At 51.0% G+C, this 15,969-nt stretch overlaps 5 non-coding genes and 1 pseudogene across 5 annotated transcripts; all 6 read left to right on the forward strand.

Annotated features, from left to right (window-relative positions):
• Positions 1-87: 87 nt before the first annotated feature.
• On the forward strand, positions 88-278 carry LOC122872749. The gene has a single exon (XR_006377275.1). It is a non-coding gene; the product is annotated as a U2 spliceosomal RNA (small nuclear RNA).
• A 12,747-nt stretch (positions 279-13,025) lies between these two features.
• LOC122872752 lies at positions 13,026-13,138 on the forward strand. Its single transcript, XR_006377277.1, has one exon. It is a non-coding gene; the product is annotated as a U5 spliceosomal RNA (small nuclear RNA).
• A 173-nt stretch (positions 13,139-13,311) lies between these two features.
• Positions 13,312-13,502, forward strand: LOC122872746. Its single transcript, XR_006377273.1, has one exon. It is a non-coding gene; the product is annotated as a U2 spliceosomal RNA (small nuclear RNA).
• A 554-nt stretch (positions 13,503-14,056) lies between these two features.
• LOC122872747 lies at positions 14,057-14,167 on the forward strand. Its single transcript, XR_006377274.1, has one exon. It is a non-coding gene; the product is annotated as a U5 spliceosomal RNA (small nuclear RNA).
• Positions 14,168-15,612: 1,445 nt separating this feature from the next.
• On the forward strand, positions 15,613-15,725 carry LOC122872751. The gene has a single exon (XR_006377276.1). It is a non-coding gene; the product is annotated as a U5 spliceosomal RNA (small nuclear RNA).
• Positions 15,726-15,897: 172 nt separating this feature from the next.
• LOC122872750 lies at positions 15,898-15,969 on the forward strand (annotated as a pseudogene; the record flags this gene model as incomplete).

Genomic DNA, 15,969 nt, shown 5'->3' on the forward strand with positions numbered 1-15,969 from the left:
GTTGTTGTGCGCAGAGACAAGAGGCTGCACCAGGGCAAGGGAGAAGCGTTCCAGGAGGTGGGCTCCGGAAGCGAAGCGTCAGGGCTCATCGCTTCTCGGCCTTTTGGCTAAGATCAAGTGTAGTATCTGTTCTTATCAGTTTAATATCTGATAGGTCCTCTGTAAGGGGACGACGTATTAAACGGATTTTTAGCACCGGGAGCTGAAAACGGGGCTCGCTCCGCTCACTCCACGCGTCGACCCGGCACTGCAGCGCCGCCGGGAACGGTGCGCCCTTCTCCTGCCTTGTGGAAAGCCAAACGCGGAACGCGAACGGAGAGGTTCGACGCTGGACCAAAAGACTGGAGTCGGGCTGGATGGCATCCCTTAGGGCTGGGAGCGGTGGGAAAACCCTCTGTGGACTCACCGATGTTCCTCGTGGAACCTCATTGGGCCCCCAGTCTCAAATCGCGCGGCGTGCTCGGCGCGACGCCGCGCAGAATCGACCGCCAGGCGAAGCCTCGGAAATGTTCCCAATTGTCAGGAAAATGAATGGGAGAGTATTGCCATTGTCAAAAAGTCACCACGGTGTCAATGAGGTCGACACTTGCCATACATTGAATTGGACATTCGGGAACATTCCTGACATTCGAAGGCAGCGGGCGCGACGACCGCCGGATCCGAGGGGGCGTCTGCGCCCAATTTTTAGATTTGACACTTGCGGAGCCTTTTTGACAAAGGGGCGTTCTCTGTCGCGCTCTTTTGACGCAGCGGGCTCGTTTTTTTGGCTTTTGATGCCGGCGGCGTTCCGGCGATTGGGAAGGAAGCGCGCGACGACGGGAACGTTACAGTGGAGGAAATATGTATTGTGAACGGGAACATTTTTGACACGCGCCCAAAAAGTCAAGTGTCAGAAAGCGGTCCCGTTCGTCAGAGCGGGCCTTACGAAATTTGACGCGCGGGAACATTTTTGGCGCTCGGGTCGGCCGTTACAGTGGAGGGGTCCGTATGGAAATATGTATTGACAAGCGGGAACATTTTTGACACGCGCTCAAAAAGTCAAGTGTCAGAAAGCGGTCCCGTTCGTCAGAGCGGGCCTTACGAAATTTGGCGCTTGCGGGAACATTTTTGACATTTGGGGCGTGCGCCGACCGTCAGAGCGCCCGTTCGGGAGGGGGCCGGCGGAGGGTCCTCCGCGCCCCTCCCATTTGGCATTCGTTCCTGGGTGCCTCCCTCCTCCGCGCGCCCGAGACGGGCGGACCCTGCCTCCCATTTGTCAAAAATGTTCCCGTTTGTCAGAGCCCCGGTCCTGGAGGGGGTGCCTCCCTCCTCCGCGCGCCCCGAGACGAGCATTCGTTCCTGGGTAGACCTCCGGCGGACCCTCCCTCCCATTTGTCAAAAATGTTCCCGTGTGTCACTGGGTGGGGGATGGGCATTGCACTTTGGTTATGAAAATGTGAAAATCAGCCTTCGAGGGAAAAATGCGTGTCAAAAATGTCCCCGTTTGTCACACTATCTAATTTTTTGACATTTGCCATACCTCAGAATGGAGCCCTCAGTGTTCCCCTTTGGACACTGAAGTGTGTCAAAAATGTTCCCGTCTGTCACACTGACGTTTGGCAACCCCAAAAACCCTATTCAAAAGTGTGCCAAATGTCAAAATGTAAGAATTGGCCTTATGTTTTGACACTTGCCATACCTTGCCATAATTTGACGCACGGGAACATTTTTGACATTCGGGTATAACCTCCCATTCGTTCGTCCTTTCCAAATTTCCCATTCAAATGTATGGGAAGTGTCACGCGGTCCCGCGCCGCCGCCGAGCGCCCCGGAGGGGCCGGACCTCGCCGGGCGGGGCCCTCCGGGGCCCGGCGACGACGTGCCGAAAAATCGGAGCTCTGGCGCGCTCGGGAAAAAAAATCCCTCCCAGCTGTCCAAAAGTCACGGAGGGTGTGAGTTTCGTCGCTTCCTACCCCGTCCTCTCTCGGCGGGTCGAACGGACCCTATTTTCCCCCCCGGTGCCGCTGGGGGGGATTCGACGCCGCGGGCTCGTTCCGGGCCCCGCCCGCGCCGTCCGTGCCGAATATGGGGTCTCTGGGACGTTTCTGTAAAAAGTTATGAATTTTTGATGTAATAAATTGAATAATTCAAAAACGTAAGGGAACCGTCCGGCCTACCGACCAGCGTCGCGGTCTTTGGGCACCTCAGCCCGCACGCAGGACCGCCAAATTCGCGTCAGCGCTCCACGCGACCCCTTCTTTCAAGCGGAAAAGGTCGCAGCTTTCTGCCCCCGTGCTAAAATGTTGAGTTCAGGTGATGTGACCCAAATGTCAAAATTGACATTTGGGACACCTGGCGACCTTTTGACCTTTGTGCAGGCTTTTAGGCACCTCAGCATGCACCCAGGACCACCAAAATCACACCAGCCCTTCTCTGCAACCCCGACTTTCGACCGGAAAGCGGTCATAACTCGCCCGGGCTAAAATGATGAAATCCAGTGATTTGACCCAAATGTCAAAATTGACATTTGGGACACCTGGCGACCTTTTGACCTTTGTGCAGCTTATTAGGCACCTCAGCATGCACCCAGGACCACCAAAAGCACACCAGCTCTTCACAGCGACACCTACTTTCGACCGGAAACGGTCGCAAAGCTCTAGCTCGAGCGTAAAGGGCCGTGACCCGGTCAAACGCACTTAACGAGGCCCTCTGAGGTCGCGGGTTCCCTTACGTCTGCGTCCATTCGGGAACATTTTTGACATTTGGGGCGTACGCCGATCGTCAGAGCGCCCGTTCCGGGAGGGCCCGGCGGAGGTCCTCCGGGAGGGCCCGGCGGAGGTCCTCCGCGTGCCCAGAGACGGGCATTCGTTCCTGGGTAGACCTCCGGCGGGCCCTCCCTCCCATTTGTCAAAAATGTTCCCAATTGTCAGAGCACCAATCCTGGATGGGGGGGGTCCCTCCGTCCTCCGCGCGCCCAGAGACGGGCATTCGTTCCTGGGTAGACCTCCGGCGGACCCTCCCTCCCATTTGTCAAAAATGTTCCCATTTGTCAGAGCGCCGGTCCTGGAGGAGGGGGGGTCCCTCCTTCCTCCGCGTGCCCCGAGACGGGCATTCGTTCCTGGGTAGACCTCCGGCGGACCCTCCCTCCCATTTGTCAAAAATGTTCCCAATTGTCAGAGTGCCGGTCCTGGATGGGGGGGGTCCCTCCGTCCACCGCGCGCCCAGAGACAGGCATTCGTTCCTGGGTAGACCTCCGGCGGGCCCTCCCTCCCATTTGTCAAAAATGTTCCCATTTGTCAGAGCGCCGGTCCTGGAGGGGGGGGGTGCCTCCCTCCTCCGCGTGCCCCGAGACGGGCATTCGTTCCTGGGTAGACCTCCGGCGGACCCTCCCTCCCATTTGTCAAAAATGTTCCCGTGTGTCACTGGGTGGGGGATGGGCATTGCACTTTGGTTAGAAAAATGTGAAAATCAGCCTTCGACGGAAAAATGCGTGTCAAAAATGTCCCCGTTTGTCACACTATCTAATATTTTGACATTTGCCATACCTCAGAATGGAGCCCTCAGTGTTCCCCTTTGGACATTGAAGTGTGTCAAAAATGTTCCCGTCTGTCACACTGACATTTGGCAACCCCGAGCGCCCCATTCTGATGTATGCCAAGTGTCAAAATATAAGAATTGCCCTTATATTTTGACATTTGCCATACCTCAGAATGGAGACCTCAGTGTTCCCCTTTGGACACCAAGTTCCGCCGTGTCAAAAATGTTCCCAAGTGGACGTCGCGCCGCGTCAAAAATGTTCCTATTTGTCACAGCATTTGTCAAAATTGTTCCCAATTGTCACCACTGACAATTGCCATACCGAAAACCCCATTCAAAAGTGTGCCAAATGTCAAAATATAAGAATTGCCCTTATATTTTGACATTTGCCATACCTCAGAATGGAGCCCTCAGTGTTCCCAATTGGACACCGAGTTCCGCCGTGTCAAAAATGTTCCCAATTGTCACCACTGACATTTGGCAACCCCCAAAACCCCATTCAAAAGTGTGCCAAATGTCAAAATATAAGAATTGCCCTTATATTTTGACATTTGCCATACCTCAGAATGGAGCCCTCAGTGTTCCCAATTGGACACCGAGTTCCGCCGTGTCAAAAATGTTCCCAATTGTCAACACTGACATTTGCAACCCCAAAACCCCATTCAAAAAGTGTGCCAAATGTCAAAATATAAGAAATGCCCTTATATTTTGACATTTGCCATACCTCAGAATGGAGACCTCAGTGTTCCCCTTTGGACACCAAGTTCCGCCGTGTCAAAAATGTTCCCAAGTGGACGTCGCGCCGCGTCAAAAATGTTCCTATTTGTCACAGCATTTGTCAAAATTGTTCCCAATTGTCACCACTGACAATTGCCATATAAAACCCCATTCAAAAAGTGTGCCAAATGTCAAAATATAAGAATTGCCCTTATATTTTGACATTTGCCATTCCTCAGAATGGAGCCCTCAGTGTTCCCAATTGGACACCGAGTTCCGCCGTGTCAAAAATGTTCCCAATTGTCACCACTGACATTTGGCAACCCCCAAAACCCCATTCAAAAGTGTGCCAAATGTCAAAATATAAGAATTGCCCTTATATTTTGACATTTGCCATACCTCAGAATGGAGCCCTCAGTGTTCCCAATTGGACACCGAGTTCCGCCGTGTCAAAAATGTTCCCAATTGTCACCACTGACATTTGGCAACCCCAAAACCCCATTCAAAACCCCAAGTGTGCCAAATGTCAAAATATAAGAATTGCCCTTATATTTTGACATTTGCCATACCTCAGAATGGAGCCCTCAGTGTTCCCAATTGGACACCGAGTTCCGCCGTGTCAAAAATGTTCCCAATTGTCAACACTGACAATTCCCAATTGTCACCACTGAAAACCCCATTCAAAAGTGTGCCAAATGTCAAAATATAAGAAATGCCCTTATATTTTGACATTTGCCATACCTCAGAATGGAGCCCTCAGTGTTCCCATTTGACACGAGTTCCGCCGTGTCAAAAATGTTCCCAATTGTCACCCGACATTTGTCAAAAATGGAGCCCTCAGTGTTCCCAATTTGTCAAAATGTTCCCAATTGTCACCACTGACATTTGGCAACCCCAAAACCCCATTCAAAAGTGTGCCAAATGTCAAAATATAAGAATTGCCCTTATATTTTGACATTTGCCATACCTCAGAATGGAGACCTCAGTGTTCCCCTTTGGACACCAAGTTCCCGCCGTGTCAAAAATGTTCCCAAGTGGGACGTCGCGCGCGTCAAAAATGTTCCTATTTGTCACAGCATTTGTCAAAAATGTTCCCAATTGTCACCACTGACATTTGCCATACCAAAACCCCATTCAAAAAGTGTGCCAAATGTCAAAATATAAGGAATGCCCTTATCTTTTGACATTTGCCATACCTCAGAATGGAGCCCTCAGTGTTCCCAATTGGACACCGAGTTCCGCCGTGTCAAAAATGTTCCCAATTGTCACCACTGACATTTGGCAACCCCCAAAACCCCATTCAAAAGTGTGCCAAATGTCAAAATATAAGAATTGCCCTTATATTTTGACATTTGCCATACCTCAGAATGGAGCCCTCAGTGTTCCCAATTGGACACCGAGTTCCGCCGTGTCAAAAATGTTCCCAATTGTCACAACTGACATTTGGCAACCCCCAACACCCCATTCAAAAGTGTGCCAAATGTCAAAATATAAGAATTGCCCTTATATTTTGACATTTGCCATACCTCAGAATGGAGCCCTCAGTGTTCCCAATTGGACACCGAGTTCCGCCGTGTCAAAAATGTTCCCAATTGTCACCACTGACATTTGGCAACCCCCAAAACCCCATTCAAAAGTGTGCCAAATGTCAAAATATAAGAATTGCCCTTATATTTTGACATTTGCCATACCTCAGAATGGAGCCCTCAGTGTTCCCAATTGGACACCGAGTTCCGCCGTGTCAAAAATGTTCCCAATTGTCACCACTGACATTTGGCAACCCCCAAAACCCCATTCAAAAGTGTGCCAAATGTCAAAATATAAGAATTGTCCTTATATTTTGACATTTGCCATACCTCAGAATGGAGCCCTCAGTGTTCCCCTTTGGACACCGAGTTGTGCCGTGTCAAAAATGTTCCCAATTGTCACCACTGACATTTGGCAACCCCCAAAACCCCATTCAAAAGTGTGCCAAATGTCAAAATATAAGAATTGCCCTTATATTTTGACATTTGCCATACCTCAGAATGCAGACCTCAGTGTTCCCCTTTGGACACCAAGTTCCGCCGTGTCAAAAATGTTCCCAAGTGGACGTCGCGCCGCGTCAAAAATGTTCCTATTTGTCACAGCATTTGTCAAAAATGTTCCCAATTGTCACCACTGACATTTGGCAACCCCCAAAACCCCATTCAAAAGTGTGCCAAATGTCAAAATATAAGAATTGCCCTTATATTTTGACATTTGCCATACCTCAGAATGGAGCCCTCAGAATGGAGCCCTCAGTGTTCCCAATTGGACACCGAGTTCTGCCGTGTCAAAAATGTTCCCAATTGTCACCACTGACATTTGGCAACAATTTGCCCCCAAAACCCCATTCAAAAAGTGTGCCAAATGTCAAAATATAAGAATTGCCCTTATATTTTGACATTTGCCATACCTCAGAATGGAGACCTCAGTGTTCCCCTTTGGACACCAAGTTCCGCCGTGTCAAAAATGTTCCCAAGTGGACGTCGCGCCGCGTCAAAAATGTTCCTATTTGTCACAGCATTTGTCAAAAATGTTCCCAATTGTCACCACTGACATTTGGCAACCCCCAAAACCCCATTCAAAAGTGTGCCAAATGTCAAAATATAAGAATTGCCCTTATATTTTGACATTTGCCATACCTCAGAATGGAGCCCTCAGTGTTCCCAATTGGACACCGAGTTCCGCCGTGTCAAAAATGTTCCCAATTGTCACCACTGACATTTGGCAACCCCAAAACCCCATTCAAAAGTGTGCCAAATGTCAAAATATAAAATTGCCCTTATATTTTGACATTTGCCATACCTCAGAATGGAGCCCTCAGTGTTCCCAATTGGACACCGAGTTCCGCCGTGTCAAAAATGTTCCCAATTGTCACCACTGACATTTGGCAACCCCCAAAACCCCATTCAAAAGTGTGCCAAATGTCAAAATATAAGAATTGCCCTTATATTTTGACATTTGCCATACCTCAGAATGGAGCCCTCAGTGTTCCCCTTTGGACACCCAAGTTCCGCCCGTGTCAAAAATGTTCCCCAAGTGGACGTGCGTCAAAAATGTTCCTATTTGTCACAGCATTTGTCAAAAATGTTCCCAATTGTCACCACTGACATTTGGCAACCCCAAAACCCCATTCAAAAAGTGTGCCAAATGTCAAAATATAAGAATTGCCCTTATATTTTGACATTTGCCATACCTCAGAATGGAGACCTCAGTGTTCCCAATTGGACACCGAGTTCCGCCGTGTCAAAAATGTTCCCAATTGTCACCACTGACATTTGGCAACCCCCAAAACCCCATTCAAAAGTGTGCCAAATGTCAAAATATAAGAATTGCCCTTATATTTTGACATTTGCCATACCTCAGAATGGAGCCCTCAGTGTTCCCCTTTGGACACCGAGTTCCGCCGTGTCAAAAATGTTCCCAATTGTCACCACTGACATTTGGCAACCCCCAAAACCCCATTCAAAAGTGTGCCAAATGTCAAAATATAAGAATTGCCCTTATATTTTGACATTTGCCATACCTCAGAATGGGGACCTCAGTGTTCCCCTTTGGACACCGAGTTCTGCCGTGTCAAAAATGTTCCCAAGTGGACGTCGCGCCGCGTCAAAAATGTTCCTATTTGTCACAGCATTTGTCAAAAATGTTCCCAATTGTCACCACTGACATTTGCCATACCGAAAACCCCATTCAAAAGTGTGCCAAATGTCAAAATATAAGAAATGCCCTTATATTTTGACATTTGCCATACCTCAGAATGGAGCCCTCAGTGTTCCCAAGTGGACACCAAGTTCCGCCGTGTCAAAAATGTTCCCAATTGTCACCACTGACATTTGGCAACCCCCAAAACCCCATTCAAAAGTGTGCCAAATGTCAAAATATAAGAATTGCCCTTATATTTTGACATTTGCCATACCTCAGAATGGGGACCTCAGTGTTCCCCTTTGGACACCAAGTTCTGCCGTGTCAAAAATGTTCCCAAGTGGACGTCGCGCCGCGTCAAAAATGTTCCTATTTGTCACAGCATTTGTCAAAAATGTTCCCAATTGTCACCACTGACATTTGCCATACCGAAAACCCCATTCAAAAGTGTGCCAAATGTCAAAATATAAGAAATGCCCTTATATTTTGACATTTGCCATACCTCAGAATGGAGCCCTCAGTGTTCCCAAGTGGACACCAAGTCAGGCCGTGTCAAAAATGTTCCCAATTGTCAGAGTGCCAGTCCTGGAGGGGGAGGGGGTGTCCCTCCATCTTCCGCGTGCCCCGAGACGGGCATTCGTTCCTGGGTAGACCTCCGGCGGACCCTCCCTCCCATTTGTCAAAAATGTTCCCAATTGTCAGAGTGCCAGTCCTGGAGGGGGGGGGGTGTCCCTCCATCTTCCGCGTGCCCTGAGACGGGCATTCGTTCCTGGGTAGACCTCCTGCGGACCCTCCCTAACATATGTCAAAAATGTTCCCAATTGTCACCTCTGACATTTGGCAACCCCCAGAACTTATAACAACTTCAGAGTACCAGAGTCACGAACTTCAAAAAAGGAGTACCAGGGGCACGAACTTCAAAAAGGAGTACCAGGGGCGCGAAACTCTTTCCGCTGGAATTATAAGTGTGTAGCCGCGGGGGGGGTGCTTAAGTGTGGGTACACGGGTTCGGCTGGTGGACAGGCTTCCAAGGAACCTGGCATGGCTCCGAGGAGCGTGCTGCAGGCTGCATGGGGGAACTAGGTGACGTTCAGTGGGCAGAGTCACCACTGACATTTGGCAACCCGCAAATCACCATTCAAAAGTGTGCCAAATGTCACAATGTAAGAAATGGCCTCCTCAGAATGGAGCCCTCAGTGTTCCCCTTTGGACACCAAGTCAGGCTGTGTCAAAAATGTTCCCAATTGTCAGAGTTCCAGTCCTGGAGGGGGGGGGGTGTCCCTCCATCCTCCGCGTGCCCCGAGACGGGCATTCGTTCCTGGGTAGACCTCCTGCGGACCCTCCCTAACATATGTCAAAAATGTTCCCAATTGTCACCTCTGACATTTGGCAACCCCCAGAACTTATAACAACTTCAGAGTACCAGAGTCACGAACTTCAAAAAAGGAGTACCAGGGGCACGAACTTCAAAAAGGAGTACCAGGGGCGCGAAACTCTTTCCGCTGGAATTATAAGTGTGTAGCCGCGGGGGGGGTGCTTAAGTGTGGGTACACGGGTTCGGCTGGTGGACAGGCTTCCAAGGAACCTGGCATGGCTCCGAGGGCGTGCTGGAGGCTGCATGGGGAACTAGGTGACGTTCAGTGGGCAGAGTCACCACTGACATTTGGCAACCCGCAAATCACCATTCAAAAGTGTGCCAAATGTCACAATGTAAGAAATGGCCTCCTCAGAATGGAGCCCTCAGTGTTCCCCTTTGGACACCAAGTCAGGCTGTGTCAAAAATGTTCCCAATTGTCAGAGTGCCAGTCCTGGATGGGGGGGGTCCCTCCGTCCTCCGCGCGCCCAGAGACAGGCATTCGTTCCTGGGTAGACCTCCGGCGGACCCTCCCTCCCATTTGTCAAAAATGTTCCCATTTGTCAGAGCGCCAGTCCTGGAGGGGGTGTCCTCTCATCCTCCGCGTGCGCCCCGAGACGGGCATTCGTTCCTGGGTAGACCTCCTGCGGACCCTCCCTAACATATGTCAAAAATGTTCCCAATTGTCACCTCTGACATTTGGCAACCCGCAAATCACCATTCAAAAGTGTGCCAAATGTCACAATGTAAGAAATGGCCTCCTCAGAATGGAGCCCTCAGTGTTCCCCTTTGGACACCAAGTCAGGCCGTGTCAAAAATGTTCCCAATTGTCACCACTGACAATTGGCAACCCCCAAAACCCCATTCTGATGTATGCCAAGTGTCAAAATATAAGAAATGGCCTCAAATTTTGACATTTGCCATACCTCAGAATGGAGCCCTCAGTGTTCCCAATTGGACACCGAGTTCCACCGTGTCAAAAATGTTCCCAATTGTCACCACTGACATTTGCCATACCGAAAACCCCATTCAAAAGTGTGCCAAATGTCAAAATGTAAGAAATGGCCTCAAATTTTGACATTTGCCATACCTCAGAATGGAGCCCTCAGTGTTCCCCTTTGGACACCGAGTTCCGCCGTGTCAAAAATGTTCCCAATTGTCACCACTGACATTTGGCAACCCCCAAAACCCCATTCAAAAGTGTGCCAAATGTCAAAATATAAGAATTGCCCTTATATTTTGACATTTGCCATACCTCAGAATGGGGACCTCAGTGTTCCCCTTTGGACACCAAGTTCCGCCGTGTCAAAAATGTTCCCAAGTGGACGTCGCGGCGCGTCAAAAATGTTCCTGTTTGTCACAGCATTTGTCAAAAATGTTCCTAATTGTCAACACTGACAATTGCCATACCGAAAACCCCATTCAAAAGTGTGCCAAATGTCAAAATACAAGAAATGCCCTTATATTTTGACATTTGCCATACCTCAGAATGGAGCCCTCAGTGTTCCCAATTGGACACCGAGTTGCGCCGTGTCAAAAATGTTCCCAATTGTCACCACTGACATTTGGAAACCCCCAAAACCCCATTCTAAAGTTTGCCAAATGTCAAAATGTAAGAATTGCCCTTATATTTTGACATTTGCCATACCTCAGAATGGAGACCTCAGTGTTCCCAATTGGACACCGAGTTCCGCCGTGTCAAAAATGTTCCCAATTGTCACCACTGACATTTGCCATACCGAAAACCCCATTCAAAAGTGTGCCAAATGTCAAAATGTAAGAAATGCCCTTATATTTTGACATTTGCCATACCTCAGAATGGAGCCCTCAGTGTTCCCCTTTGGACACCGAGTTCCGCCGTGTCAAAAATGTTCCCAATTGTCACCACTGACATTTGGCAACCCCCAAAACCCCATTCAAAAGTGTGCCAAATGTCAAAATATAAGAATTGCCCTTATATTTTGACATTTGCCATACCTCAGAATGGGGACCTCAGTGTTCCCCTTTGGACACCAAGTTCCGCCGTGTCAAAAATGTTCCCAAGTGGACGTCGCGGCGCGTCAAAAATGTTCCTGTTTGTCACAGCATTTGTCAAAAATGTTCCTAATTGTCAACACTGACAATTGCCATACCGAAAACCCCATTCAAAAGTGTGCCAAATGTCAAAATGTAAGAAATGCCCTTATATTTTGACATTTGCCATACCTCAGAATGGAGCCCTCAGTGTTCCCAATTGGACACCGAGTTCCGCCGTGTCAAAAACGTTCCCAATTGTCACCACTGACATTTGGAAACCCCCAAAACCCCATTCTAAAGTTTGCCAAATGTCAAAATATAAGAATTGCCCTTATATTTTGACATTTGCCATACCTCAGAATGGAGACCTCAGTGTTCCCAATTGGACACCGAGTTCCGCCGTGTCAAAAATGTTCCCAATTGTCAACACTGACATTTGGCATCCCCCAAAACCCCATTCAAAAGTGTGCCAAATGTCAAAATATAAGGATTGCCCTTATATTTTGACATTTGCCATACCTCAGAATGGAGCCCTCAGTGTTCCCAATTGGACACCGAGTTCCGCCGTGTCAAAAATGTTCCCAATTGTCACCACTGACAATTGCCATACCGAAAACCCCATTCAAAAGTGTGCCAAATGTCAAAATGTAAGAATTGCCCTTATATTTTGACATTTGCCATACCTCAGAACGGAGCCCTCAGTGTTCCCCTTTGGACACCGAGTTCCGCGCCGTGTCAAAAAACGTTCCCAAGTGGACGTCGCGCCGCGTCAAAAGTGTTCCTATTTGTCGCGGCATTTGTCAAAAATGTTCCCAATTGTCACCACTGACAATCGCCATACCCGAAAACCCCGTTCAAAAGTGTGCCGAATGTCAAAATGTAAGAAACGCCCTTATATTTTGACATTCGCCACACCTCGGAACGTTCCCCTTTGGACGTTGGGTCGGTCCGTGTCAAAAATGTTCCCGAATGTACGCGTCCGGAATGTCAGAAATGTTCCCGTTCGTCGCCGTTTCTTACTTTTTGACGTTCGCCACACTTTAGAACGGGGCTCCGGGCGTTCCCCGGTGTCAAATTGACATTCGGGAACATTTTTGACACGGGCTCTGACACGGGCCGTGACGAACGGGAACATTTCTGACGAAGCGGAACGTTTTTGACGTTTCGGATGCAATTTCGGTCGTGTCAAAAATGTTCCCGAATGTCAGAGCATTTGTCAAAAATGTTCCCAAATGTCAGACCCCGTGTCAAAAATGTTCCCAATCGTCATTGGGTCCGGTGCCCTCTGGTGGCCGCCGGCGGTTTTCTGACAATTGGGAACACTCGGCCCGAACTTTGGAAAATCGTAGCTCGGGCCCCCGGGGGCCCGCGGGGACGCTGATTTTTTCGCGGGCGCCCGGGGCCCGGTCTCGCGGATCGCGCAGGTTCGGGGTCCCCCGGGGCCACGGGCCGGGCGCGGCGGGGGCCCGAAAATCGGCCCTCGGTTCCCTAACTGCGTGAATGGGCGAGGTTGCTAATTGTCAAAGCGCGCCTAAGGCATGGAGGGCTTGGGGCGAGAGCCTGAGTACTCCTGATGTTAAAAGCCAGGCCCTAATTTCTCCGCAATCCGATTGGATGGAGCCTGGGATAATGCGGTTGAGGGGGAATGGGCGTGGCCTGGTATTTGGGACTCCGTCGGCAGAGTGAGGCTTACCGCGAGGGTAGTGACCGGGGCCGCTAGGCTCGTCGGCCGCTCTCGAGGCCAGGCCTGCACTCGCTCGGGTTTCTCTTCATAACGCACAAGTCTTTCGCCTTTTACTAAAGACTTCCGTGGAGAGGGACGCCCATGAGTTACGCCTATTTTTGGCAGGCTTTGCCGTCCGGCCGAGCCTTGCGCGTCTGTGAAAAGCAAGAGAGCTGCCCCAGGCGATATCGGGCGTGGGCGCTTGGGAGGCGGTGCTGAGGAAGCAGCCGTTGTTGTGCGCAGAGACAAGAGGCTGCACCAGGGCAAGGGAGAAGCGTTCCAGGAGGTGGGCTCCGGAAGCGAAGCGTCAGGGCTCATCGCTTCTCGGCCTTTTGGCTAAGATCAAGTGTAGTATCTGTTCTTATCAGTTTAATATCTGATAGGTCCTCTATAAGGGGACGACGTATTAAACGGATTTTTAGCACCGGGAGCTGAAAACGGGGCTCGCTCCGCTCACTCCACGCATCGACCCGGCACTGCAGCGCCGCCGGGAACGGTGCGCCCTTCTCCTGCCTTGTGGAAAGCCAAACGCGGAACGCGAACGGAGAGGTTCGACGCTGGACCAAAAGACTCGAGTCGGGGTGGATGGCATCCCTTAGGGCTGGGAGCGGTGGGAAAACCCTCTGTGGACTCACCGATGTTCCTCGTGGAACCTCATTGGGCCCCCAGTCTCAAATCGCCGCGTATCGGCCGCGACGCGGCGCAGAATCGACCGCCAGGCGAAGCCTCTGAAAAGGCAGCCAGATTTGCGCTTTGGATTGGCAGGGGATATTGCCCCATTGCGACCGGTATACAATACCTGTTGAATGTGCCCCGCGTTTTCCCTCCCTCTCTCTCACTCGTGGCCGAGGGCTTGGCTTGCGAGAGCCTGAGTACTCCTGATGTTAAAAGCCAGGCCCTAATTTCTCCGCAATCCGATTGGATGGAGCCTGGGATAATGCGGTTGAGGGGGAATGGGCGTGGCCTGGTATTTGGGACTCCGTCGGCAGAGTGAGGCTTACCGCGAGGGTAGTGACCGGGGCCGCTAGGCTCGTCGGCCGCTCTCGAGGCCAGGCCTGCACTCGCTCGGGTTTCTCTTCATAACGCACAAGTCTTTCGCCTTTACTAAAGACTTCCGTGGAGAGGACGCCCATGAGTTACGCCTATTTTTGGCAGGCTTTGCCGTCCGGCCGAGCCTTGCGCGTCTGTGAAAAGCAAGAGAGCTGCCCCAGGCGATATCGGGGCGTGGGCCGCTTGGGAGGCGGTGCTGAGGAAGCAGCCGTTGTTGTGCGCAGAGACAAGAGGCTGCACCAGGGCAAGGGAGAAGCGTTCCAGGAGGTGGGCTCCGGAAGCGAAGCGTCAGGGCTCATCGCTTCTCGGCCTTTTGGCTAAGATCAAGTGACGCAAGAAGAGAAGGAAAACTACAAAGAGAAAGATACACGAGCAACAAAACGACATGGCTGCAACAGCCAATAACCAGCAGACGGTCCCAAAGGTTGGTCTGAGGTTTACTTTGCGGTTCCAGGCTGTTTCAGATTCAGAACAAGTTCTATCAAGAGCTTTCTTTTGCAAGACTGTGATTATCGGGCAGCTACACCTGAAGGTGGAAGAAGTCTTTTGTATTCAGTGGAACCAGCAGGAAAAGGCTTTTGACGTCACCCTGAGGGATGAGGATCTCTACAGAAGAGTGGTCGAGGTCTGCAACAAAGAAGCTGGGGTAAGGCCCTTGTCCTGTTACCAGGTTCTGAATCTAGACCGACCAAATTTCAGAACCATCACCGTACATATGTTCAACCCTTTTGTGACTGACCTGGCGTTAGCTGCATTTTTGGGGCAGTATGGAGAGGTTGTGACAGCTGCTAGGTACCTGAAGGATCCAATGGGGTTTTGGACTGGAAGGCGGCAGTTCCAGGTACTGCTCAACCCCGACCCGGAAGGGCCTGGTGGACTGAAGCACCCACCTGCTTTTTTTAGCCTTGGTGGGGATCGTGGTTTTTTATACTACTCCCGGCAACCACCTTTCTGTAGGAGGTGTAGGCAGTCTGGCCACACAGAGGCAGGCTGTGCTGGAGCCAGCTGTCGTCTTTGCTTGCAGCGGGGCCATGAGGCCAAAGATTGCACTGCACCTAAGGCCTGTCATGGATGTGGTGGACTGGACCACCTTTACCAGAGCTGTCCTAGCCGCAGGAGGACTTTTGCGGAAGTAGCCAAAACCAGTGGTGGGCTGGAGGGAGTCAAGGAGCCAGGAAAGGGACACAAACCTGCGGGGAATGTCCCAAGGAGGCCAGCGCGGGAAGAGTCGGGCGCTGTACTTTCTGAGATTACAAAAGAGGCAGCCCTCCGGGTGCAGGGAGCAGACTGGGCTGACAGAGAGGACGGGGAGGCCGAGGCCCCCTCGGACAACACGGAGGGGCTTTTTCCTATGCCTATTTATGGCCCAGTTTCCCCTAAGGTGAAGCAGGGGGCACGGAGAGGCTCGCAGGTGTTCGGAGCAGGGCTCCCAACTGAAAGTGGAGAGAGCGAGGAGGGGGGACACAGCAAAAGACGAGGGGGGGGAAAGAGGTTCAGGCAAAAGAGGAGGGAGCGGATGTGGTGAGGCCGCTAGGCTCGTCGGCCGCTCTCGAGGCCAGGCCTGCACTTGCTCGGGTTTCTCTTCATAACGCACAAGTCTTTCGCCTTTTACTAAAGACTTCCGTGGAGAGGGACGCCCATGAGTTACGCCTATTTTTGGCAGGCTTTGCCGTCCGGCCGAGCCTTGCGGCGTCTGGGAAAAGCAAGAAAGCTGCCCCAGGCGATATCGGGCGTGGGCCGCTTGGGAGGCGGTGCTGAGGAAGCAGCCGTTGTTGTGCGCAGAGACAAGAGGCTGCACCAGGGCAAGGGAGAAGCGCCCAGGAGGTGGGCTCCGGAAGCGGCGTCAGGGCTCATCGCTTCTCGGCCTTTGGCTAAGATCAAGTGTAGTATCTGTTCTTATCAGTTTAATATCTGATAGGTCCTC

The sequence above is a fragment of the Siniperca chuatsi genome, unplaced genomic scaffold (genome assembly GCF_020085105.1).
Source record: "Siniperca chuatsi isolate FFG_IHB_CAS unplaced genomic scaffold, ASM2008510v1 Contig00104, whole genome shotgun sequence".
In the NCBI taxonomy this organism is placed as follows: domain Eukaryota; kingdom Metazoa; phylum Chordata; class Actinopteri; order Centrarchiformes; family Sinipercidae; genus Siniperca; species Siniperca chuatsi.